Raw genomic sequence first — 27,218 nt, 5'->3', positions numbered from 1 at the left:
CCTAGTGCTGGATGGGGATGGAAACCAACTAGAACTCTCATTCATTGCTGGAGGCAATAAAAAATACTATGGCCACTTTGGAAAAAGTTCGGAAGTTTCTTGTAAAAGTTCAATACCTTCTGGACTTATGACCCAGTAATCTTACTCCTAGGTATTTATCCAAGAGAAATAAAAATATATGTCCAAATGACATTTCTATGTCAATATTTATAGCAGTTTTATTCATAACTCACCCAACCTGGAAGTGACTCTAATATCCATCAACAGGTGAATGCATAAACAAGGTGTGCTAAATCCATACCATGGATTACTATACAACAATAACAAGGAATTAATTACCGATGTGTGCATTATTAATGGACCTGAAAAGCATTACGTTGTGTGAAAAAAAGCTTGACAAAAAATTCTACATAAATATGATTCCATTTATATGACCTCCTCAGAAGACAAAAAATCATGGGCACAGAAATCAGATCAGTGACTGCTAGGGGTGTGGGCTGAGGGAACTGACTACAAAGCACCACAAGGAATCTTTTGGAGTGATAAAGAGATACTACATCTTTATTACAGAGGTGTATACATTTGTTGAAACTCATGGACCCGAACTGAACAAAAAGCGAAAAATTTACTGTATATGATCTATTCCTCAATAAATGGAACTTTAAAAAGTTCAGATTTTAAAAAAATTTACATAAAATTGAAATGCACAAATCTTCCGTGTAGCTACTGAAGATCACATTTCGTTAGTATATTTTTCTTATTAATGGACATTTTAAAAAATCCCAGGTTTTTGCTATTATAAATAGAGCTCTGTGAAAACTCAGACACATGGCCCTTGCTGGATATACACCCTCAATTTTTTTGGAGTTGGAATCCGCTCAATTCTTAAGCTAGAAATTGCTGGGTTACAGTTTATGTATATGTTTGGTGAAAACTGCCAAAAACTTTTCTAAAGTGGTTGTAAAGCTTTATGATCCCACCACTACATACGAGGATTCTAATTGCTCTACTTTCTCTCCAAAGTTGGTAAAAAATAAGAATTGAAAATTTTCACCGTTCTGATGGCTCTAAAGTGGGTTTCATCTTAGTTTTAATTTGCATTTTCCTGATAAGAAATGATGTTGGGCACCTTTTCACACATTTCTTGACCATTATGATATATTATTCTATGAAATGTCTTTTCAAGTCTTTTGAACATTAAAACAAATGAATTGTTTTTCTTTTTTTCTTATTGATTTTAGGAGTTACTAATATATTCAAGATGAGGGTCCCTATCAGAGATATGAGCTGCAAGTATTCTCTCAGGAGAAATTTTGCCTAATTATAGTTTAGATAAGAATATGCGCAAAAACACAGTAAGTGCCTAAAGCATATTAATCTTTTAAAACAAAAGAGCTAATGTAGGAAGGAAGAGGTAAAGACTTTGGCTGTCCCTTAGCTTGGTATACTGGAAGTCAGCTAGATGTTTCCCAGACCCATTCTCTATGTTCTCCCCTACAGAAAAATGACATTCCCCAGCCTCCCTTTCGGTTAGCTGGGGCCATATGACCAAGTTCTAACTAAAGGAGTGTGGTTGGAAGGGATGCATCTTACTTTCCAGCCTGGCTCATAAAAACCACTTTTTTAAATCTTTTCCCCAGTCCCCTGACTGAGTAGAGAGAGTCCCCAGACTCTAGAAGATGGTTGAATCACAAGATGGAGGGGGCTTGGCTCCCTGAATGACTGCGTGGAACAGAACTTCCCTCCCACTCCCTTCCCAACTTAGTTGCCAAATGGACTTGATGTGAGTGAATGACACACTTCTCCTGTGTTAATCTGATTTTTTGTGTTTATCTCTTGTAGAAACCGGTATCACTCTAATTAACATACTTGGTATGTAAAACTGTACTTCTGTAATAGCAGAACTTTTCCTTTCTGAAGCAACAGGAGTCATCCCTTCACTTCAAGTCATGGCTACCATCAGCACCTCTTTGTCTACAATTATCCCGAGATCATACTTCTCATCAGTGGAATCATTTTGGGAGGAACAAAGCAAAGAAAGAAATAGAAGATCACCGAATCTGCCGATACTTCCTTTGTATAGCCGCCACCCCCATCCACCAATCAGTGGAGCTTCAAGAGGCTGAAGGGATGGAGCCCATCTCTATTTAGTTGTGTGTTGCTCCTGCAAATGGACATATTTGTCTTTCTCTGAATGATTTATTCTGCTTAGCGGAATACACTCGAGCTCCATCCATGCTATCACAAATGGCAAGATTTCGTTCTTTTTGATGGCCAAGTAATATTCCATCCTCGTCATCAATTCATCAGTCAATGGACATTTGGGCTCTTTCCGTAATGTGGCTATTGTGGATATTGCTGCTATAAACATTGGGGTGCATTTGCTCCCTTAAGTCAGTGTTTCTGTATCCTAAATACAATCGATTTTAAAAAGCCACCCTGCTTTATCACCACAGCTGTCGCAAGATGCTTATCTACCATTTTATAAGAGAAGGGTCTGGAATCCTTCAAAGTTCTCTCTGACCAAACTGAAAAAAAAAAACAAAAAACAAAACACCAAAAACACTTCTCTTGAGGGAAATCAAAGCCTGGTGACACCATCTTAAGATTCATTCATCCTAAAAGTCACTCATTCCTAAGAATGATACAAACGTCGTGCCTTGTAAAGGAGACTATGTTTGGAGTAGATGCTGGAGAATCAGGCCTGAAGCTCACATCTATATGATAAACATTGCTGAATGGCAAGCACTTCAGTATTTTTAAGTCTAAAACAATGACAGTGTATTCTTTCTCAAGGTCCTGTGAGTTTGGTCAGGCTCAGCCAGATGGTTTCTCTGCTCCTCGTTGGCATCTGCTGGGCCCACTCCTGTGGGTTCATCCAGCTGGTAGCTAGGCTGGCCTGGAAGGTTCTGAAAGGCCTGGGTGCTAACTGTGGGCTGAATTACTTCAGTTCTTCTTCAGGTGACCCCTCTCTCCCAACAGGAGAGCCAGAACTTCTCTACAGAATGGTGAGTTCCAAGAGGGAACGTTCTGGAAGGACAAGACCCAGTGGACAAGTGCTTATCAAACCCCTGCTTGGATCAATGTCCATTGGTCAAAGCAAGTCACATGGCCAAACTCAGAATCAGTGTGGGAAGGGATCACTCAGAGGAGAGGGGCCTGGAAGGTATGACCAATGGGGAAGCAGGGTCACACTCTACCACATACTGCTGTGTGGCAGAGTGATAGACTCATTGAGAGAACTGGACAGAAACGCCCCTGATGGTGGGGATTCAAAGCTGAATGTCTGTACATAGGAGCAGATGAGGAAGCAGAATCCCAAGAATAAGTGTGAAGGCTGAAGGGCTGTCCACTGTCACCGTCCATTGTGCCCATCTGTGGTCATTCTGTGCCATCCAATGCTACAACTCCCAGAGAGGCAAGGTCTCATTTAAAATGTTCCAGTGTACTGCCTGGTGTTTCATCGGTTTGGGAACACAGGAGCCCACCGTGGGTGAGTGACGAAACTGCGGAGGTCACGCCAGTAGGACGTATTGCTTTGTCACAGAAGTATTCAGGACAGCATCTGGCGTGGCCAATGCACAAGTGTTGGTGTCAGGCTATCTGTCAGCAGCCTGGATGAACCTTGTTGACCTGGGAAATGGGGGGCTGCTTGGCAAGGCCTGAAGGTCTGGGGTGGAGCGTCATTCCCTGCTCATTTTTAAATCTCATCCCAACTTCACTTCCCAGGGAAGCCCTCTAGGCTCAGTTATTTTAAATTCATGTCAGAATTCCCTCCTCCTTTATTCTGACATGCATGGCTCTTCCTGATTTAAAGTCTGCATTCCTGCTGGCCTCTCAGCTCTGGGCATAGAGGAATCGTCTATCTTGTTCAACACCATATCTTCAGTACCAGTACAGTGGGTGTGGAAATTTAAAATTGAAAACTGCTTTCCCTTCTTCCCTTCCACCACCTCTCTCTCCTCTCCCTTTTCCCAGAATCATCTACATTTGAAACTGCTGATGAAGAAGCAGGCCAATGACCTTGGGTCTCTGACCATGGTCTCTGATCACTGTTATAAGGAGCAATGGCCCCAGGAAGTGATGCTCAGCTGGAATGAAGTAACCATTGCCCTTTGACATAGTCATGTAACTCACATGTCAGTGGGGATGTAGCATCCTTGGGGAGGTAGATGGCATATCTCAAATCCCCCATTCTCTGTGGAATGGGACATTGAGCCAAGTTTTGATCTCAGTGGGGATTCTTTTTTTTTTTTTTTTTAAGATTTTATTTATTTATTTGACAGACAGAGATCACAAGTAGGCAGAGAGGCGGGCAGAGAGAGGAGGAAGCAGGCTCCCTGCTGAGCAGAGAACCCGATGCAGGGCTCCATCCCAGGACCCTGGGATCATGACCTGAGCTGAAGGCAGAAGCTTTAACCCACTGAGCCACCCAGGCGCCCCTCAGTGGGGATTCTTGAAAGTCAGATATTTCCCCAGGTCATCTCAGACTGATTTATTGCTTCCAACGAATCCTGGATCTTTCTCCCATCTTGCATATTTCAGCTGTCCCCGTCTCATCATCCTAGATCTACCTACAGAGATTCAGGTCCTTTATTTCCTCTATATAGCCCTCATCCCAGGCCATTTACAGTACTTAATAAAGATGGATGGTATAAGCATGGGGGTTATATCAGAGAGTAGCACAGCAGATAACTTAGACTGTCAGACTTCACTCGTTATAGAGCCTTCTGGTACCCTTCTCCTGGGGCCCAACCCTACTGGGGAATGTACACTGACCAGTGTCCTGCTAATTCCAGCCTCAACTTCTCTTTGGGTTTCATCTCTCCCCCCTGCCTCCTCCTTTCCACCCTTCTACTCCAAACCCTCCTTTCGAAACAATTTACTTTTATTTTTAAGAAAGTTTCCAACTTCTTTGAGTTACATGAAATACACAAAACTGCATATATTTAAGTGTATAACTTCATCAGTTTTGACAGACATACACCCCCTGCAACCATCACCTCTCAAACAACATTTCCATCACCCCCTAAGCATTCCTTGTGGACTTTTCCATCCATTCCTTTCTCCATCCCATCCCCAAGCAACTGCCAATCTGCTTTCTCTCTCTCTAAGTTAGCTCGTATTTCTAAATTTTACGTAAATAGAATCTTATAATATGTTCTCTCTTTTTTGGCATGGCTCTTTCACTCGGTGTAATAATTTTGAGATTTATCCACATCGTTGGGTCCATCGATAGTTATTTGTCTTTATAGCCTACAGCATTTCATTGTATCACACTCCACAATTTATCCACTTACGCACTAATGGATTTGGGTTGTTCTGGTTTGGGCTATTACAACTTAAGCTCCTGTGAACAGTCATGTGCAAGTCCTTGGGTTTCATGCTTTCATTTCTCAATGGTAAGTACCTATCAGAACCATCTCATACTTCGGCCAGCCATGGAAGAGAGTTTCAGTTGCTCCTCATCTTAAGCCAATAGTTGCTATGGTGAGTCAATTTCCAGTTGAGCCATCTTATTGTGTGTGTGTGTGTGTCTTTTAGTTAAGCACAACAGTTTAGCTGCCTCTTGGCTTCATTCCTTTAGAAGCTGAGCATATGCTTAGGTTTACAGGGAATAATGCCAGGTTATACGAGTTGGCCCAGGGAAGTTCTTAATTGTATCTGCTCTTCTCCTCCCCTGCAGTGTCCTGGTTTGCATAATAAGGTACCTGATTTCCTCTACTTCTAGCCCCACTGGCGGTGGCCCCAGGCTATTCTTCACATTTGCAGAGGCCCATCAAGGTGTTGTGTTAACAAAGATTTTTCTATAAAAGGAACTTTCCTGCTTTTCTTAAGCAATTCTTTTTTTTTTTTTCTTACCAAACTGGGATTACAGGAAGAAAGGACAGACACTCTAACCTGGTGCCCCCTGGGACCATCCTTGCATTGGGGAGAAGAACTTACCAGGGAGAGGAGGAAGCCAGCCCAGAGGGAGGAGGGTGAGCGTGGAGGGAGTCCAATCATGAGGGCATGACATCATTTGAGGCCCTGGATCTCTGTACCTCCTGTTCGATATTGCTGTGCCCTGAAAACTGCTCCAAAAAATAAGGTCTATTAAAGCAAACATTTAAATATTTCCATTATTTTAATATATACAGTTTTTATTTCCCTTTTGACCCAGAAGTTGTTTTAGAAGGTCATTATAAAATTTCTAATTGGAAGAATTCTTTATTTAAATCTTTACCATTATCTGTAATTTTATTTTACTGAAGACAGACAACGTGTTTTTCCAAATATATCGAGATTTAATATGTGGCTTAAAATTAAATAATTTTCTAAAAATTTTTCATGGATGCTAGAAATAAAGTGATACTTGCTGTTTAAAAGGTAAAAAATTAGGGGCACCTGGGTGGCTCTGTGGGTTAAGCCTCTGCCTTCGGCTCAGGTCATGATCTCAGGATCCTGGGATCGAGCCCCGCATCAGGTTCTCTGCTCAGCGAGGAGCCTCTTCCTCCTCTCTCTCTGCCTGCCTCTCTGCCTACTTGTGATCTCTGTCTGACAAATAAATAAATAAAGTCTTTAAAACATTTTTTTAAAAGGTAAAAAATAAAAAACGTATCTTTCAAATAATTGTAATTCATTGCATTAATAAGATTTCTTGAAATCTTTTGAAACATTTGTCTACTTGCTTAACAAAGGCTGAGTGAAACTTTTATTTCTTCTAGTATCCTGGTTTTGTCATATTTTCTATCTCTATTTTTAATTTAAATTTCCAGACAGATGTTTGCCACGTAAATCTTTATGATTGATTTGTCTTTTTGTGAACTGTACTTTTACAATTTAAAATGATGGCTATCTCATTTCTACCTGTAACACGAATGATTTTGACCTTAAACTTTTCTATTGCTGTTTGTATTTGTTTGGCATATGCTTAACTTTTGCCTTTGGCTTATTTTATTTACTTGTAGGATATGAATGATTTTGGCTTTTTAAAAATTAACATATAATGTATTATTTGCTTCAGGGGTACAGGTCTATGAATTATCAGTCTTACACAGTTCGCGGCACTCACTGTAGCACATACATACCCTGTGATTCTGATGCTGAAATTATTCCACCTTTAGCTAGGAAACCTCTTCAAATGCCCTGTGTCCTTTGACACAATTTCAAGATGACTCAGGCTTACACTGTACATTTCCACATACAGGAATCAGATCTGGAATTGGGAATTTCTCCAAGAATGCCTGATTCCCATACATGGGAAAAAGTATTTAGAGAAAACAGTAAAGGCACATTATAATTTTACGACTTCAGATAACTGACCTGCTGCCTGGTGAACTTGCTTTGGTTAGAAATTATGCCTTCCCGGGCGCCTGGGTGGCTCAGTGGTTTAAGCCGCTGCCTTCGGCTCAGGTCATGATCTCGGAGTCCTGGGATCGAGTCCCGTGGCTCTCTACTCGGCGGGGAGCCTGCTTCCCTCTCACTCTCTGCCTGCCTCTCTGCCTACTTGTGATCCCTCTCTGTCAAATAAATAAATAAAAAATCTTAAAAAAAAAAAAAGAAATTATGCCTTCCCTAAGATTACCTTTTGAGACACAAATAAATACCTTGGCTTTATGGAAACAAACTGTGAAAGGCTGTCCATCGATTTCTCAGGTGTCCAGATTGATTGGATAATTATCTGTTTGTATGGGAAGGAGGAGATAAATTTAGGGACCCCTACTCCTCTGCCATCTTAAGTCCTCTGACTGTGAAACCCTCTTGACATTTTTGTGGCAGTGTTTTAAGTAAGTAGGTAAAACATTGGAACATTTGACAATAGAAAATAGAAACCAGTGTACAGCTCTATTACAGAATGTGACATGCCTGTCTTGGGTAGAGACCAAAAGAAGAAACAAACATGGCTGCCACCGAGCCAGCAGGGCCTGCGTGGGAGGGACGTGTTTACTCCCCATGCACCATGCTTGAATTCTATAGACTTATGCACGGTGACATGCAGGTCTTTGACCAGGAGACTATGTCTTATTTGTCATTATTCGTTTATCAGGCACATATCACGTGATAAATACTTTATTACTAAATAAATTGAGGGACGCTACCGAAGATCTACTTTTTGGTGGGGGCAGGGAGGAGACCAAAGTAACTTATGGGAAATGCATAGTTTGCTCTGTATGTTTTTTTAAACCCCATCCTCTTTGCAGTTTCATATAGTTAAAATGTGCCTCTTCAAAAAATATTTCCATGTGTGATTTAGGAAAAAAAATTCGGAAACAACGCCTAAGCTCAAGTCATATTTAGTTGCCAGATTAAATATGAAAATCATTAAAAGACAAATTATTTGAGACAATGATGACTCCTCAGGAAATTCGTAACAAATGAAAAGAATAGTAGGGAAAGTACTTTTAATATATTCTCTTTCAAAAAAAAAAAATTATCCAAGCCTTTGTTCTTAAGGAAGCAAACTGCTGGTTCACTTCCCTGAAGCCACTGATAAAACCATGAGAGAACATCAGAGAAAAAACGAATCCAAGATAGGTGCTATCCCCAAGGGAACAGAATGCTTCTTTGTTTTACATTTCCATTGGAAATCTGGAGATTTTGCATGCAAACATCTTATTTCATGGCGCTGCTTCTCAAATTGAGAGATTAAATCTAGCTCCGCATAAAGGTTTTTCAATAAAGTGGGGTTGCACAGTCTTCTGTTTATGGAAAATTGATGCGTCGTCTGATATGGTTTCAATTGCTAACTTTTGTTTCACAAAAGCTGGAAAGAATTTCAACCAACCATTATCTAATCAAGAAAATATTTCCTACCTATCTTGTCTTCAACATAACTTGCTGCCAAATGTAGTTTTCACTATTGTAAATCACTATGTATTTCAACGAGCAAAATGGACTCTCTGGTTTTGTTAGAAGAAGTACAAATTATTGAAACCATCCATCATTATCAGTGGGATACCCCCCCATTTTGAGCACATTGCAGACTGATTATGACATAATTTAATGTTATGTTGGTTATACGACTTCAAGTAGAATTTTCACAGTCTTGAAATACAGTTCCATATTAGCATAATTCCCCTACACCTCCTGTTGCCACCTCACCTCTGCTCCACAGTCAAGCCTGCACATGGGGCGTCGATTTCCCTGTAAAATTCACGGTCACTTAGAATACCAAAATTCCACCTGGTCCAACATAATAGGAAGTGCCGGCAGAAGGAAACTAAGTGTGGTTGTGCAGGTTTTAGGGCGGCTTTTCACAGAAAAAGAAAGTGACCTCAATCTATCCAATGACCAGTTCCCCACGTGCGCAGGGTTTGGGAAAGCATGCCGTGTTTATAAGGCGGCTTCTGTCTCCAGAAATGTGGGTACCCCAACTTCTGGTTTCCCGAGGACCCCAGTGTGCGTTCAGGAGAGAGGGCCTGACTGAGGAAGACGGTGGCGATGGGCCCTGGAGTCCCCCTGGAATGTGGGTGCCGGCAGCCAAGGCGGATTCTGGAGCTGCCTGGCTCCGGGCCCTGCTTCTGGCCCTCATCAACCTGGGGCCAACGTCTACCAGTATTTGTGCCTGTGCTTCTGTCCGGTGGGAAATGGTTCCACCAGAGGTTTAGATGAGTAACAGATGGACAGATGGCTCACGTGACAAGTACTATCTACACGACAGCTCTCTGGATTTATTACTGAAGCTTCCCTGAAGACCAGGACTTGCCACCTGCGTTGTTCCCTCCTTCCTTCAACAAACTTGTGTGTGCGTTTACCATCGAGATACGTAGTGTGTGCTTTTTAGCTTAAGTGAACACAACCACGCAGTCTCGGGGGAGAAGAAACTATTTTATTTTTATTTTATTTTTTAAAAGATTTTATTTATTTATTTGACAGAGAGAGATTCATCGAGAGAGGGAACACAAGCAAGAGGGAGCAGGAGAGGAAGAAGCAGGCCTCCCAATGAGCAGGGAGCCCGATGCAGGGTTGGATCCCAGGACCCTGAGATTATGACCTGAGTGGAAGGCAGACGCTTAACCAGCTAAGCCACCCAGGCACCCCGCTTAGAGCCAGTTCTAAGGAGGGTGCTGAACCAGAAAAGACAGCGTGGCTACTCTGAGGGAGAGCAGAGGTCATGCTTGAGAAAGCCTCAACCCGGGCTTTGGTGGGCCCTCCCTCCGAGGGCCCTGGGGCCTTAGTCTGGTCTAGGGGTTCTTTATGACCAGAGGTTGTTCTTATACCTCCACGCCAGGCCTCAAGGTCAGAGCAGCAGGGTGAGGCAAAGAGAGGGCTTGACCTTGGATTCCTCCCTACTGTGGGCCAGCCATGGGGCCAGTGTGGTGGGAACAAAGTGATCCTCGAAAGTAAAGGCCGAATCCATTCTAGTAGGATTGGTAGGAGTGGTGAGAGCTGAAGGACCCCCTGGGCCTGGGAGAAACCAAGACAGAGCCCAAGTTCAACACCTTAGACAGAAGCCTCAGATACCAACACAGTCCGAGGTGGGGGAAGGGCAACGCTACCCCAGGCCCGATGGACGGGCCGGGGGTGAGGGGGAGATCCCTCCCCCTGACCCACAGATGATGAAATTCCCTCTTCCCTAGGCAAAAGGAATCTTAACGACATGGTTTCCAGTAGCGGGTGAATTAAATCTCCAAGACGGCTTTAATTATTGACTCCGTTTTGAGTGGATGGATCAGTGGTTTTCTAAGTGTGGTCCCTGGACCAAGAGCATCGCCTGAGAACCTGGTAAAAATGCAAATTCTCAGGCCCCATCCTCTGTCCTGGAGGATCAGAAATTCGGGAATGGGCCCAGGGGTTGTATTTTAAGCCCTCCAGAGGGTTTTGATGCTGCTGAACTCAGAACACCGGTCTACACGAGGCTGTCAAATGTGTCCGTGCATTTTCAATGTTCCTGCTGCCTGGATTCCAGTTCTGGGGGGCTGCGGTTTAACCAGCAGGGCTGAGGTCTGGGCTTTGGGAGTTTTTATGCTCACAGGCGGTCTAATATGCAGGCTAGTTTGGGAATCACTAGGTCAGACTGAGATGCGTTTCTCTCCCACACAGTGGCAGTGCATTTATAAAGGACTCCAGAGGCAAAGGCAATGCCCTCCCCTCCTTAGGACAGACAGGATGGCTTACTTAGAATCTCATGAGTTGTCTTTTTGTTTCCTGCTCCCTCCAACTTGGTGCTTCCCCTTCCTATCCTGGCTCTGACTTATCCCCACCACGCACTCTTACCTTTGGATATTTCTTGAACCGCACTTGTCCAGCCAAGGCTTTATTCCAGTGGCTGCTATGAACGAGAAAAGAACTGGCCTGTGGAGAAGGGGGGTCTTCCCCAGGCTGCCAGTCATCAGGGAGGGGGCTTCAGAGAGGACACCCCAGTTGGGAAGGGGGATCTCTGCATAGCAGACATAACCAGCTTAAGACTCAGTGATCTGCCCCACAAAGCCGAGTGGTGGGCCAGCAATCATCAGGAACTCTCTAAGGAGGTTTGCAGCTTGAGGGCAGAAGCTGGGCAGTGAGGGTTAGCTACATACGTACTGAACCCTGCTGGGTAGCTCCTGGCAGAGGAACTGGACTTAGTCCCATTAAAAAGACTTTTGGGTTTTCTTTCAGAGGTTGAAACCCCCCCCACCCCAGCTCCCTCTGGGACTGCGTGGTTCCCAGCCCAAGCCTGACAACTGATTTCCTCAACATGCCACACACTCCAAACCCCTCCTCTCCTTCCTTCCCCCACCCCACATTCCATCAGCTTAGGGGGATGTGAAAGGTTGTGTGATCCTCACAGGATCGAGTTTGCACATTTTCCGAAATGCACTGCGGCCTGTGGGACACGTACCCCCTGTGGGAGCAGGGGGAGGGGGCGGGTGCGAGGCAGATGGGGGTCAGAGATGCAGTGAGAAGACACTTTTTGTTCCCTTTAAAACACTCCAAATGGGCGGCCGTCTACAACGGTGTGTCAAGGGCAAAATGACTCTGCATGCGATTATTTGGTGGTTCCCCTTGGCAACCACTGAGTTCTGCGAATACAGACCCTTGAGAAGCGGCACGGGTCCCCCAGAGGCCTTCAGTTCTAGTGCATAAGGCAGTACAGATAACACAGTTTCCTTGGCTCTGTGTGTGTGTGTGTGTGTGAGAGAGAGAGAGAGAGAGAGAGAGATTTAGAGAGACTGTTCAACCCCGCTGCTCTGAAGCCAAAATCCCCTTCAGGAATAAGAATGGTAATGAAAGAGGCTGTTCTGTGACAAACTAAAACACATGTCTGCATAGGAAACTGGCCTTCAGGGGCACCTGGGGGGCTCAGTCGGTTAAGGGTCTGCCTTCAGCTCAGGTCATGATCCCGGGGTCCAGGGATTGAACCCCACCTCGGGCTCCCTGCTCAGCGGGGAGCCTGCTTCTCCCACTCCCCCCTGCATGTGTTCCCTCTCTCTGTCAAATAAATAAATAAAATCTTTAAAAAGGAAAAGAAAAGGAAAGAAGAGGAGAAGAAAAAAGAAAAAAGAGAAGAAAAGAAAAGGAAAGGAAAGGAAAGAGAAAAGAAAAGAAAATGGCCTCCAGGAACTGTAGTTCTCAGGCGTAGGGATTAAGCAGTTGTCTGTGGAGCTCCGAGCTGAGACCCTGAAGGCAGACGGGCCATGGAGCTTTGTGGTGGGGGGACTGGGGAAGGAGCCGACCCGGAATGAAGTCCCAACCAGCACCCGGTGTGATGGACCAGTGAAGAACCAGGAGCGTTACCTGCTGATAAGCTACCTCAGGGGGGGTTGGGTGTGTCCTGGAGGGAGGGGGCTCTCCTCCATGGGTCGTCCTGGGAAGAAGTGAACCAGGTGTGGGTCAGAGTGTCTGAGGGAAGGCACACTTCTTTCCCCTACGCTGCTGTTTCTCGCCACAGGGAGGAAGCACTGTCAGTGTGCCACCTGGCCCCGCTCAGGACACCACCCCTCTGCCCTCAGAGAAGTGACTTCTGACTGTCTCTAGCACAGCTGAGGGGGCAGTTCCCAGTCCGCACTCAGTGCTGGCCACCCGATGGGCTGCAGAGAGAAGCCACACTCTTCAAGGTCAAGTGTATCAGTAAAAAGGGAAGGTATTTTGCCTTCCACTAGCTGATGCTTTTGTCGAATTCCTCACATGGCTCAGAGCTTGGGTGGCAAACAGCGGTCTACCCTGTCAGATGCTCTGAAACCCCAGTGGGGTTTCAGGAATGGGAAATGAGGATTGAAAAGTGAATCACAGAGAAAATGTTCTGGAATTAGATGGCCATGATGGTTGCACAACTCTGTGAATATACTTTTTTTTTTTTTAAAGTACCGAATTGTACAATTTAAGATGGTGAATTTTAAAGTAGGTGAAATTTATGTCAATAAAGATAAACAAAAAAAATTTTAAAAAGTTTTACAAGCGAATCATAAATGGGATAGGAGGAGGGGGTGTTTTCTCTCTCTAGGAGCTTCATGGAGGTTGGGCCTCGGATCTGAGGCAAGAAAACCCTTGGAGTTCTCCTCAGCCTGTGGAGCTGGGCCAGGGTACAAAGGGAAGAAACTCTGAGCACACCTCCACCAACCGGCTCCTTGGACGTCCATATCCAGCAATTGTTGTTTGTCAGTCTTTGTGATATTTCCTTTATTTATCCATGAAATTTAATTAACATCTCATAGAACATTCTAGTCTAGTCAGTGGAGTCAAGTCTGTGCCCACAGTGGAGACACAGCTGTGAGCAGGGAGCAGCCATCCAGTGGGAGACCTCGAGTAGCCCCTTATAGAGGAGTAAGCCATGTCCCAGGGGATGACAGGAACCGTGAGGAAAACGGACCACTGGCTGAGGTGCTGGCGCCAACCAGCAGGAGTCCCAGAAACACTTGATGGTGAGAAGACCTTGGAAGGGCTGAAATGTCTGTTCTGTATTGCCAAAGGACTCATGGAGCTTTGAGTCACTATGGGCATGAACAGGAACTATTCTCTCATTTTTTTTTAATCCTCTCAAATTTTAGGCACCCGTTGGTCACTAATTTATACTTAAAATTTAAATGTAAATTTAATTCACAGCACATTTACTTTTTTGAAATTTATGTCTTCCCCTAGTAATAGAGATTAGGTGGTAACTGATTCGCTATGTTATTAAACAGTCTTCTCTAATAATTTAATTATTTCTGAAGATTTTATTATTTGTCAGAGAGAGAGCACATACAAGAAGGGGGAACAGCAGACAAAAGGAGGAACAGGCTCCCCGCTGAGCAGGGAGCCCGATGTGGAACTTGATTCCAGGACCCTGAGATCATGACCTGAGCTGAAGGCAGAGGCTTAACTGACCGAGCCACCCAGGCGCCCCTTCTCTAATGTAATTTAAATGCCCATATATTTTGCCATTATGTAGGATTACTATGATTTAGATAATGAATTGAGACATTGAAGAGTGAAATTGAATTCAATATATATATTGAATATTCAATATAATTTCCTTTTTTAAAATTTAGGTTTAATTAGCCAACATATATTCCATCATTAGTTTCAGATACACAGTTCAGTGCTCATCACATCACGTGCCCTCCTTAATGTCCATCACCCAGTTGCCCCATCCCCCCACCCACCTGCCCTCCAGCAACCCTCAGCTTGTTCCCTAGAGTCAAGAGTCTGTCATGGTTAGTCTGCTCTGATTTCTTCCCATTCAGTTTTCCCTTCCGTCCCCTATGATCCTCTGCGCTATTCCTTATGTACCACGTATAGGTGAGAGCACATGATGATTGTCGCTCTCTGCGTGACTTCTTTTTCGCAGCATAACACCCTGCAGTTCCATCCACAATGTTGTAAATGGTCCGTCTTCAAAAATATGGAATGCTTCACGAATTCGTGTGTCATCCTTGTTCAGGGGCCATGCTAATCTTCTCAGTATCATTCCAATCTTAGTATGTGTGCTGTAGAAGCGAGAACAATGTATAGTTTTCATAAACAAATTTTTTAGATATATCTTTGCACAATTCATGATTACTTCTTTAGCTTACTATAAAAGCTTCCCAGTACCCCTATATGCCTCTTCTTAGAGTTTGCTCTCAGGGGATCTCAAGGTAGCGCAGGGGAGGGACGGAGGGAGGCATGTGTTCCCACTCAGGCCTCCCATTCCCCCATCTGTCTCGCACATGATCTCGTATGTCTCAGTTTGGCCTCTGTAGTAATAAGCCTCCCTTCTGCTGCTCAAGTAAGTTTCTGGGTTATTTGTTTTTTGGTGTGACTATGGAAGGATTGACTTGGACTCATGAGGTAGTCCCATAGGAGGAATTGCTGGATCCAAGTGGATAAAAATATGAACAGAGAGTATATCATGCACACATATACACACACAATATACAACACACACACACACATTTGGGTGCTGCCCTCGAAAAAGATTTCACCATTTTCAGTTTCTATACCCATTTTCTACATCTACTAGCCACAGGATCATTCTTCCAAACTTTTAGGTAAAATGTAGTATTCCAAAGCTTTTTTTTTTTTTTAATTTCTTTTCAGTGTTCCAAGAATTCATTGTTTATACACCAGACCCAGTGTTCCATGCAATACGTTGCCCTCCATAATACCCACCACCTTAATTTGTATCGTTTAAAAGGTAGAATTTTTTCAATGTATGTAAATTATTTGAAAGTTTTTCTTCTTTCATGGATTGTCTTTCTTGTACGTTGTTTTCCTACTTGCGTAATTGTGTCTTTCTTATCGATTTCTAAATAATTCCCTCTGATTGGTTTGCAAATATTTTTTATTTTTGAGTTTTAATATGATAAATGTAATGATAGTTTTATAATTCCTGTCTTAGTGTGATACTTTAAAAAGTCATCTCTGTCCAAAGATCGTATTTGTATTGATCTCTGTTTTCTTTCATATTTTATACATTCATTTTGGCCTTTATGTCTTTAATTTGTGGCTTATAGTCAAAATACAGTATCAATGTGGTTTCTGGTCAGAATTCAGAAATTAATTTTTTTTAAAATGTTTCACTAGTTGTCCCAACACCTTGTATTCATTAAATATATTTTTTCTTCACTTATTTGAAATTCTACTCTTACACATTAAATGCTTTAATATATTTTAATCTTTGGTTTCATTTCTTTGATTTCATATTCTAGTATTATGCAGTTACTTACCCCTGTATGTATGTTACAGTCTTGGTATGGCACATTTTCCTCTCAGCATGTATTACTTCATATTTATTTCTAATATTTATATGTATTTATTTTTCAAGGCCAGCTTCTTTACAAAAGATTTTATTTATTTATTTCACAGAGAGAGAGATAGCGAGAGAGGGAACACAAGCAGGGGGAGTGGGAGAGGGAGAAGCAGGCTTCCTGCTGGGCAGGGAGCCTGATGCGGGGCTCAGCACCAGGACCCTGGGATCATGACCTGAGCCAAAGGCAGACACTTAATGACTGAGCCTCCCAGGCACCCCTCAAGGTCAGCTTTAAGACCATGCAATCAATTGGTCTTTCCACACACAGAAAAGTCATCAGCTTCCTGATCCTTGTCATCATCATCACCACCATCGTTATCCCGGGGAAGCATTTCACATGTCACTGAATTAAGATGATGAGAGGAGAATTTACATAGCTGTATTAGTCAGGGTTTTCCAGAAAACAGAACCCTAGGATGTGTGTGTGGGGCGGGAACGCGTGTGAGTGTGTGTGTGTCTGTGTGTATGTGTATGTGTGGTGTAGACAGAGAAAGACAAGAGAGACTGAGAGAGAGAGACTTGAAGGAACTGGCTCCGGTCACTATGAGGCTGGCAGGTCTGTAATCTGCAGGACAGATTGGTAAACTGGAGAGCTAGGGAAGGCTTGATGGTATCTTCTCAAACCAAAGGCTTTTCTGGAGCAGAGTTCCTTCTCCCTTGGGGGGATCCTAAGGTTTTGAAATATTTAGAGGAGGCCTCTCCACATCCTAGCGGTAATCTGCTTTACTCACTGTCTGCTGATTAAATGTTAATCCCGTCTAAGCAACATCTTCATAGCAACATCTAATCTAGTCTTTGACCAAAAACCAGGTGCCACGACACAGCCAAGGTGATATATAAAATGAACCATCACAATAGCTCTAAGATTTTTTTCTTTTACTGAAATGCAGTATAAATTAGAATTTATTTAAATCTTTTATTTTTTTTAAGGTTTTTTAAATTTTTATTTATTTGACAGATAGAGATCACAAGTAGGCAGAGAGGCAGGCAGAGAGAGAGAGAGGAGGAAGCAGGCTCCTTGCAGAGCAGAGAGCCCGATGCAGGGCTCTATCCCAGAACCCTGAGATCATGACCTGAGCCGAAAGCAGAGGCTTTAACCCACTGAGCCACCCAGGTGCCCCTATTTAAATCTTTTATTTCCATGAATACAGCTTTATAATTTTTTTCCTATTGGCTTTAAAAATTCCTGGAAAGTTTATTCCTCAGTCATTAATAATCTTTGTCATCATTAAAAATGTGACCTTGAATGAGCAAAAAGGATAGACATTAACGCTGTGTCGCTCGTTGAGGAAAATGCTTGTGGTGTTCTTCAGCACGTCTTGAAAATGAATCGTCAGCACCCCATTTCAATCACGTGGACAAGATAAACACCCCAAGAAAGGCTGGAACAAGATGCAACCCACAGATGACTCCATGAGGCAGAGCGGCTCAGTCAACCAGGGCTCCACGCACTTTGAAACGATTAGATGGAAGAGAAACAAACTTCTCTTTTCTTTATGCCTCTGTATTTTGTTACAGAAGCTTAAATTTGCCCTAAATACCTTCAGCATGTTAAAATATGGCTGAGAAGTTATAGAAAAACTGGCACGGAATTTTAAGTACCCCGTGCCATTTTCTGTCATAGTTGTTAAAACAAACAATAATACCTCCCTGTTAGTTATTTTAATTTATGGTGATCATGAGAAATCTTATGCCCCAAAAGAACATTTGGACACAGTGTCCACGAAAACCTAAAATCAAAAATAAGTTATTTTTTAAAATTTAATTTTTTTCAGTGTTCCAAGATTCATTGTTTATGAACCACACCCAGTGCCCCATGCAAAAGTAACTTATTTTTGTGTGTTGAACTCTGTGAAGAATTTTCTTTTCTTCTTTTTTTTTTTTTTAAAGATTTTATTCATTTATTTGGCAGACAGAGACCACAAGTAGGCCGTGAGGCAGGCAGAGAGAGAGGAGGAAGCAGGCTCCCCGCCAGGCAGAGAGCCCGATGCGGGGCTCAATCCCAGGACTCTGGGACCATGACCCGAGCTGAAGGCAGAGGCCGCAACCCACTGAGCCACCCAGGTGCCCCACTGTGAAGAACTGTCATATCACTTGCCAAAATCGGTAAATCCACGGACAGGTGATGTTCCTTCCATGCCCAGTGTTATCGCCCTATTTGTCAGGAAGTCTACGTCTAAGGTATTAACTTTTCATCTACTTGCTGCCTCAAATGAAGTGAATACTCACTTTGAGCTAGACAGTTAGAAACAGAATATAACATGGTGGTCGGTAATCAAAACCGTAACTTGGATACGCTCGAGTCACTTCACTCTGGGACCAAGGTTCAATGCTGTTCTCAATGATTAGGATGCAGATTGTCTTAGCGTGGACTTTTGCACAGAGGGTAGGGGCTTCGCGGGGGATTATAAATGAGTTGACTTGTTAGATCATTGGAGGAAAATACCCCACCTCAGCTCACCAAGAAGACTCGAAGACTTGGCCTTTGCTTTGACAAACATTCCTACCTACTTTGAAAATATTCTATAAAAGAGCCGATAGATGGATACCTGGTTATGGTTTAGCGCTCTCAGACATGGCGGACTTCTGCCTTAGCTTAACTTCTTGCATTATAATCAGTTTCCAAAAATGAAAATATGTCAGTGTGAACTAGATTCCCTAATAGTGGGGTTAAAAACTGAATTCAAAACCAGGTTCTTAATAATGACCAACACAATGTGCTTGCCATGCAATGGGCATTGTTCTTAGAGCTTTGCGTATGTTCGCTGATCTAATCTTCCCTCTGCGATAGGTGCTGGAATTGTTACCACTTTACAGGTGATGCACAGAGGCCCGGAAAGGTTGAAATCTTGTCTCCAGGTCACAATCCCCACGTGCTGCAGCCAGCATAGAATTCACACAGTCTAGCTTCAGAATCAGGGCTCTTAACCTCTGAACACACCCTAGTGTGTACCAACTTCTCCTTTTGAGAAAAGGAACCAACAATGCTAACTTTATCTTTAGCAGGAGAAGACTGACAGAATTACAAATGGAAGTTTCTGAGCTCAGAAACATATTGTGACACATGTTTATATCATTCCGTGAGAATTGTGCAAATATCCGGGGTATGATTGCACTAAATAGAAAAATCATCATACAAAGATTATGTTAGGTTAGGAATTTCCTAAATTTGTGAGCAGCTGTTTTCTCTTATGAAATATGAAACCATAGGAAACAAAATATTACTCCCAGTTAAAGCTTCAAGGTTGAATTCTTTTCTGCACATGACAATGGAAACATAAAACTTGATTTTGCTATCTTACTATAAAATGTGTTGTTGTTTTCTTTCAGGCTTAAATCAGTATCCCCAAGTGAGAAAAAAAATTGTGAAATGAAATTGTTTTGATTTATCAATTTATGGTCTTTCTTCTTCAAATTTAAAATATAATCTTCAGTATAACAAATGTTTATATCGCTTGTTTAAACCAAAATTCAATGAAATAAAAAATTTGTACTGCCTTCCTCACAATTTATTTCCTTTCACCCATTTTCATTTGGTGAAATGCTGTATGCGTTTGAACTATGACCCCAGTTAGAGATCAATGTGGGTTTATTGATTAACTGGCAATCTTACTAAACTCCCCGTAGTTCTAATATTTTTTTCAAGAGGTTTTGGGCATTCCAGAGGAAATATGGTAGGAGCTAACAAATATAGTATTGCATCTTCCTTTCTCATATGTCATAATTCCAATTTAGTTTTGCAACTTACTTTAATACTAGCATATCCAGATCAGTGTTCAGTAACAGTAAAATGGAAGATGATGAGAGTAGATATCCTGTCATTCATGCCCAGGGATTCTGTTTACACAGTGGGAGACCCAGGTCTTGAGTGCACGCTTCAAGGATTTCGACAAATATGTACCCCGTGTGAACCCCGTTTCAATCAAGATATAGAACATTGAGAGCATGTTAAGTTCTGCTGCCGGTCCCGTTCAGCTGGGAGAGTGTTCTGTCACCATAGGACACCCCACGTTGGCAGGGAAGTAGCAACTTCATCAAGTCCTGCAGAGCTGAGGAAACCAGATGTGGCAATGAGCCAAGGCCTTTGACAGCCAGCATTTGACATCCCCCCCACCCCCTCAAATCCCAGAGCTCAAGGATTTCTTTTTCTTTGGATGAGTTTGTAGATGGCTTTGTGGTTCAAGGGATGACTGATGGTGTAGCGGCAAAGAAACGGTGATCAGTGGAGTTCTTCGGTTCACCTCCTCGCCTCCTCTAAACTGTCTGGTAGGATGAGAACTAGAATGTATGTTTTGCCCTTTCCTGTATGCACAGTACAGGATAAAGTAGCTGATATTCCCAAAGAAACTGAAAGTCACAGGCCAAAAGAAGAAATGAGAGAAGAACACAACTATTTACAAAATATCAGGGGCGCCTGGATGGTTTAGAGGGTTAAGCCGCTGCCTTCGGCACAGGTCATGATCTTGGAGTCCTGGGATCGAGTCCCACATCAGGCTCTCTGCTCAGCAGGGAGCCTGCTTCTCTCTCTCTCTCTCTCTGCCAGTCTCTCTGCCTAATTGTGATCTCTCCCTCTGTCAAATGAATAAATAAAAAATCTTTAAAAAAAATATCAACAACTACAAAAAATGTATTGTAAAAAGAAGTATTATTACTTTAATTTTATCTTATTTTCTCAGTTTCCAATATTCATTGTTTATGCACCACACCCAGTGCTCCATGCAATACATGCCCTCCTTAATACCCACCACCAGGCTCACCGAACCCTCCACCCAATTCCCCTCCAAAAACCTCAGTTTGTTTCTCAGAGTCCACAGTCTCTCATGGTTTGTCTCCCTCGCCGATTTCCCCCAACTCATTTCTCCTCTCCTTCTCTCAATGTCCTCCGTGTTATTCCTTATGCTCCACAAGTAAGTGAAACCATATGATAACTGACTTTCTGTGCTTGACTTATTTCACTCAGCATAATCTCCAGTCCCGTCCATGTTGCTACAAAAGTTGGGTATTCATCCTTTCTGATGGAGGCATAATACTCCATTGTGTATATGGACCACATCTTCCTTATCCATTCATTCGTCGAAGGGCATCTTGGTTCTTTCCACAGTTTGGCGACTGTGGCCATTGCTGCTATGAACACTGGGGTACAGATGCCCTTTTTTTCACTACATCTGTATCTTTGGGGTAAATACCCAGTAGCACAATTGCTGGGTCATAGGGTAGCTCTATTTTTAATTTCTTAAGGAATCTCCACACTGTTTTCCAAAGTGGCTGCACCAACTTGCACTCCCACCAACAGTGTAAGAAGGTTCCCCTTTCTCCACATCCTCTCCAACACTTGTTTACTGTCTTATTGATTTTGGCCATTCTAACTGGTGTAAGGTGGTATCTCAGTGTGGTTTTGATTTGAATCTCCCTGATGGCTAATGATGATGAACATTTTTTTCATGTGTCTGTTAGTCATTTATATGTCTTCAAAAGAAGTATTATTAGATCAGATGAGCAATGATTTTAAAATAAGCACAACAATAACTCCAAGGCATTGGGGGAGGAGAGGGCTATTATTAATAGGAAGCAGGAAGAAGTCATTGAAAAGAACCATATGAAATATAAAATATAAAAAATTCAGGAGTTGAAATAATTAACAAAATTCAATTCAATCCCAGTCAAAAACTTGGTTTGGCAGTTTTATAAAGAACTTGATTTGTTCTAAATATCCCCTGAAGAATATGATCTATGAAGAACTAAGTTAACTTTGAGAAGGGGGGACTTGCTCTGCTTTCAGTGAGGGCCTACCACCAAGCCACACTAATAACAACAGTACAGGACTGGCATAAAAACAAATGGAATCAAACTGGGAATTTAGATCCCCGTGTAAATGGAATTCAGTGCATAATGAAGAAGAAAATTATTTCAAGGAGCAAGGAAGGTGATCTGTATTCAAAGAAAAATACAACTGGATCCTCATCTAAAATGGTATGCATATGTGGTCTCCAGATAGATAAATGACCTAAAGCTAAAAGATAAAGCTGAAATGTTAATAGAAGTTGTTTAAAAAAAAATCTTCATGATCTACAGAGAGTAAAAGAGGTTTTTTTCATACCACAAATTAACACTTTACTTAAACTTATAAATATACATCATCAGCCAGAATTCGGGGTTAGGCGCAAGTGTTTTTCCTTGTGTACACTTCTGATGAGTGGAGTTCTATGTACTGTTCTAAATGAATCATAATTTTTATATTGTCAAAAATTAGATAAGCAACTAGAGAAATCTGATATGGAATGCTCTTTATTTTTTGCTTTTTCAATTTTTTTGAGATATAACTCATGGGGTAAAGTGCAAAAATCCTAAATATACAGTTTGATGGGTTTTTTGCACTGCTGTACAACGGTAGAACCACCACAAAGTTCAGCATATAATTTGCCTCACCCCAGAAAATCCCCTCCTGCTTTTTCCCAGGAGGAAAAAAAAAAAATCCCTGAGCAGTATTCTGATGTTTAACACCACAGGCTGATTTTTACGATTCTTGTATAGTACAGAGTTCTAATTCTATAATATGTACTCTTTTGTGTCTGGTTCCTTTTGTCTAACAAAATGGTTTTTAAGATTTTCATCTATGCTGTTGTGTGCATCAGGATTTATTCTTTTGTTGTATAGTATCCCACTGCACGAAAACTGCATGATGAGTCCATACTTTCCCCAGCTGACATGGCAGCTCTTTTTTTTTTTTCAGCTTTGGGCTATGATGAAGGAAGTTCCTTTGGCTATTCTTACACATCTGTTTTGGTGGACACATATGTTTCTCTTGGGCTTATATGTAAGAGTGGCATTGCACGCCATACAGTAGGCAGGTGTGTAGTATTATATAGTGTCACCGAGTTTGCTAAAGTGTTTGAACAAAGTTACACTTTCCCCAGCCATGCAGGTGCTCTATGTCCTCAAAGATACTGTTGTTTTCACTCTTTTTAATTTCAGATGCTCTGGTGGGCTGATACTGGTAATAAATTATAATTTTAATTTGCATCTCTCTAATGACTAATGAGGCGGAACACTTTTTAATATGCTTATTAGATATTTAAATATCCACAGTTTTGTGTTGCCCACTCGGGCTTTTCTCCATTTTTAAAAAACAGATATTCATCTTTTCTTTTTTGATAACAAAAGTCCCTTACATGATCTGAATATGAGTTCTTCCCTTAGTTCGTGACTTAGTTATTCACATTCTTTTTAAAGATTTTAAAAATTTAATTCTAATATAATTAAACATACAGTGTTATATTAGTTCCAGGCATACAATACAGTAATTCAACGATGCTATACGTTACTCAGCTCATCACAGTAAGTGCACTTTTAATCCCTTTTACCTATTTCACCCATTCACCTACCTCCCCTCTGGGGAGTGCTCTGTATTTTGTTCTCTATATTTTAACGTCTGGTTTTTTGTTTGCCCCTTTCCTTCTTTGCTCATTTGTTTTGTTTCTTAAATGCCACATACAAATGAAATCATACAGTATTTGTCTTCACTTCGACTCTACTTGACTTATTCCATTTAACATTATACCCTCTAGTTCCATCCATGTTGTTGCAAAGGGCAAGATTTCATTCTTTTTTGTGACTGAGTAATATTCCATTGTATATATATATAAAGCACTTCTTCCTTATCCATTCATCAGTTGATGGATGTTTGGGATGCTTCCATAATTTGGCTATCCATTATTATGCTGCAATAAACATAAGGGTACAAAAATCTTTTCAAATTAGTGTTTTCATATTCTTTGAGTAAATATTCAGTAGTGGAATTATTGGATCCTATGGTAATCCTATTTTTAATTTTTTGAGGTACCTCCATAATGTTTTCCAAAGTGGCTGCACCAATTTGCATTCTCATGAACAGTACATGAAGACTCCTTTTTCTCCATACCCTCACCAACACTTGTTTCTTGTGTTTTTTATTTTATCCATTCTAACAGGTGTGTGGTGACATCTTTTTATGGGTTTGATTTACTTCTCTGATTATGGGGGATGGTGAGCATCTTTTCGTGTGTCTGCCAGCTATCTGTATATCTGTTCATGTCTTCTGCCCATTTTAATTGGATTGCTTGGGTTTTTTTGGCATTGAGTTGTATATATGTTCTTTATATATTTTGGATACTAATCTTTTATCAGATGTGTCATATGCAAATATTTTCTCCCATTCAGTAGGTTGTCTTTCAGTTTTGTGATTGTTTCCTTTGCTATACAGAAGCTTTTTATTTTGATGTAGTGCCAATAGTTTATTTTTGCGTTTGTTTCCCTTGCCTCAGGAGACATGTCAGAGAAATCACTGTTTGTGCTCCCTTGTAGCATTTTTATAGTTTCAGGTCTCACATTTAGTCCCTTAATCCATTTTGAACTTTTTTTTGTGCATGGTGTAAGATACTGATCAAATTTAATTCTTTTGCATGTAGCTGTTCAGTTTTCCCAACACTATTTGTTGAAGAGACTGGCAGTTACCCATTGCACAGTCTTGCCTTCTTTGTCAAATATTAATGACTATATATTTGTGGGGTTATTTTTGGGCTCTCTATTCTGTTCCATTGATCTATGTGCTTATTTTTGTACCAACACCACCCTGTTTTGATTACTATAGCTTGTAGTGTATCTTGAAATGTAGCATCATAATACCTCCAGTTTTGTTCTTTTTGAAGATTACTTTGGGGGGTGGGGGGTTAGGTGAGCCTGGTGGTGGGTATTAAGGAGGGTACATATTACATGGATCACTGGGCATAGTGCATAAACAATGAATCTAGGAACACTGAAAAAATAAAATAAAATAAAAAGATTGCTTTGGCTATTCAGGATCTTCTGTGGTTCTGTACAAATTTTAGGATTGTTTGTTCTAGTTCTGTGAAAAATCCTCTTAGCATTTTGACAGGGATTGCATTAAATCTGTAGATTGCTTTGGGTAGTATGGACATTTTAACAATATTTGTTTTTCCAATCCATGAGCAATAAAACATCTTTCCACTCGTTTGTGTCATCTTCAATTTCTTTCATCAGTGTCTTATAGTTTTCAGAGTACAGGTCTTTCACTTCTTTGGTTAAGTTTATTCCTAAGTATTTTATTCTTTTTGGTGCAATTGTAAATGATATTGTTTTCTTAATTTCTCTTTCTGCAATTTCATTACTAGTGTATAGAAATGAAGTCAGTTTCTGTATATTGATTTTGTATCCTGTAACCTTATTGAATGCTTTTTATCACTTCTAGTAGTTTTTCGGTGGAGTCTTTAGGATTTTCTACAGATAGTATCTTGTCATCTGCAAACAGTGAAAATTCTATTTCTTTCTTACCAATTTGGATGTGTTTTATTTCTTTTTCTTATCTGATTGCTGTGACTGGAACTTTCAGTACTATGTGGAGTAAAAGTGGAAGTAAACATCCTTATCTTGGCCCTGATCTTAGAGGAGAAGCTATCAGTTTTTCACATGCTTATTCACATTCTTAATGACATCTTTTAATAAACATAGTTCATCATTAAACTAAAGTCAAAATTGCTATTTTTCTTTTATGTTTAGTTTTTGTGGGATTCTGCTTATGATATCTATGCTACCCCCAAATTCATAAAGATATTCTACATTTTCTTCAAGAAGATCTGGGTTTATGATCCATTATGAATTAATTTTTTAATATGGTGTGAGGTAGGGAATTAAGGATCATTGTCTTTTTTTTTAAATGTCTGATTTTATTTATTTGTTATTCTTAGAAAATCTCATTTTGACTGGATTCAGGCTTAGAGGTAGAAGGTCTCAGACACAGCCTCTGTGTCTTGACAATCTGTTCCTAGCATTTTTTTTTTTTTTTACCTCTTTCTTTTTCTTGGCCAAAAGTTTAGCATATTCTCCAGCATCCTCCTTGTTTTTTTCTTAGTACACTCTCTCTTCAGAGCAATATGCCAACGTTTATGTAGGAGGACATGTGGAATAACAAGATGCTCAATCTTAGACACTTTGGTTCTAGGTTTCTTACCTTCTTTGCTGAGGGCTTTCTCACAACATAGTGATAGACATCATCTTCTTTATAGAAATGGAAACGTTTGCAGATTCTTCTAGCTCTTTTGGGCCCCAGGCAATGAGGCACAGCAATATCAGTGAATCCAAGACTATCCTTCTCCCCTTTCTTTAACAAAGACCAAGTTAAGAACCCTGAGATTAACATCTGCAATGCAACCCCAAACTGATGTGTGCTTTCTTTCTCCAGTCCTCCTTGGTCTATAACAGGAATGCTCCTTACTCAACAGCAGGCAGACACAACCAGGGGTCAAGACACCCCACTTCATGGGGAAGACTTGTTTGTCATTGCCACCACTGGTTCAGATCACATAACCCTTCCATGCTTCACCCAGAGTATCAGCAACAACTCCCATGGCCATACACTTCTGATAAAAGGTACTAAATTCACAGTCATCTTCCACTTCAATGAGTTTCTGGCAGCCAGTAGCTGGGAAAGAGATGTTCAGCTTCATCCTAAAGCAAACTATCACCTCCTAGTCACCAATGGAAAATATCAGGAAATGAGAGGTAATATTGGACACCCTTGTTCTAATCCTAAAATCAGGGAGAAAGTATTCAATTTTCACCATTGTCTATATTATTATCTGTAATTTTTACATATATTTTGTATCAAAATTAGAAAGTTCTATTCTTTGTTTGCTGAGAGTTTATGATAATCAGTGTTAAATTGTATGAACTGTTTGGGCTCCATTTTCCTTGCCATGGTTTGGAAAATATACAGGGAGAGAACGCTGAGTGAGTGTGAAGCTCACCTCATGTGCTTCTCATTTCTTAAGGATTATAGCCCTGTGTTGGTTGTTGTCCAACACCTCTGAATAGCTGTTTTATTTTTTGCAGCTTAAAGTTTTTGGTAGCAGTCCACTCAAGACAGGTGTCTGAAATAGGTCTTCTTAGACACAAGTCCAAAAGCATAAACAATAGGGAAATTGATATATTTTATTACATAAAATTTAAGATTTCCTATTTAAAAAGAGAATACTTAGGGAGTGGGAATGAG

The 27,218-nt window shown here is 41.2% G+C and overlaps 1 non-coding gene and 1 pseudogene across 1 annotated transcript; both read right to left on the bottom strand.

Annotated features, from left to right (window-relative positions):
* Positions 1-14,779: 14,779 nt before the first annotated feature.
* On the bottom strand, positions 14,780-14,886 carry LOC123952363. Its single transcript, XR_006820617.1, has one exon. It is a non-coding gene; the product is annotated as a U6 spliceosomal RNA (small nuclear RNA).
* An 11,071-nt stretch (positions 14,887-25,957) lies between these two features.
* LOC123951571 lies at positions 25,958-26,673 on the bottom strand (annotated as a pseudogene).
* Between the last annotated feature and the right edge of the window lie 545 nt (positions 26,674-27,218).

The sequence above is a fragment of the Meles meles genome, chromosome 10 (assembly GCF_922984935.1).
Source record: "Meles meles chromosome 10, mMelMel3.1 paternal haplotype, whole genome shotgun sequence".
In the NCBI taxonomy this organism is placed as follows: Eukaryota; Metazoa; Chordata; class Mammalia; order Carnivora; family Mustelidae; genus Meles; species Meles meles.
This window is presented reverse-complemented; position numbering and strand designations above follow the sequence as displayed.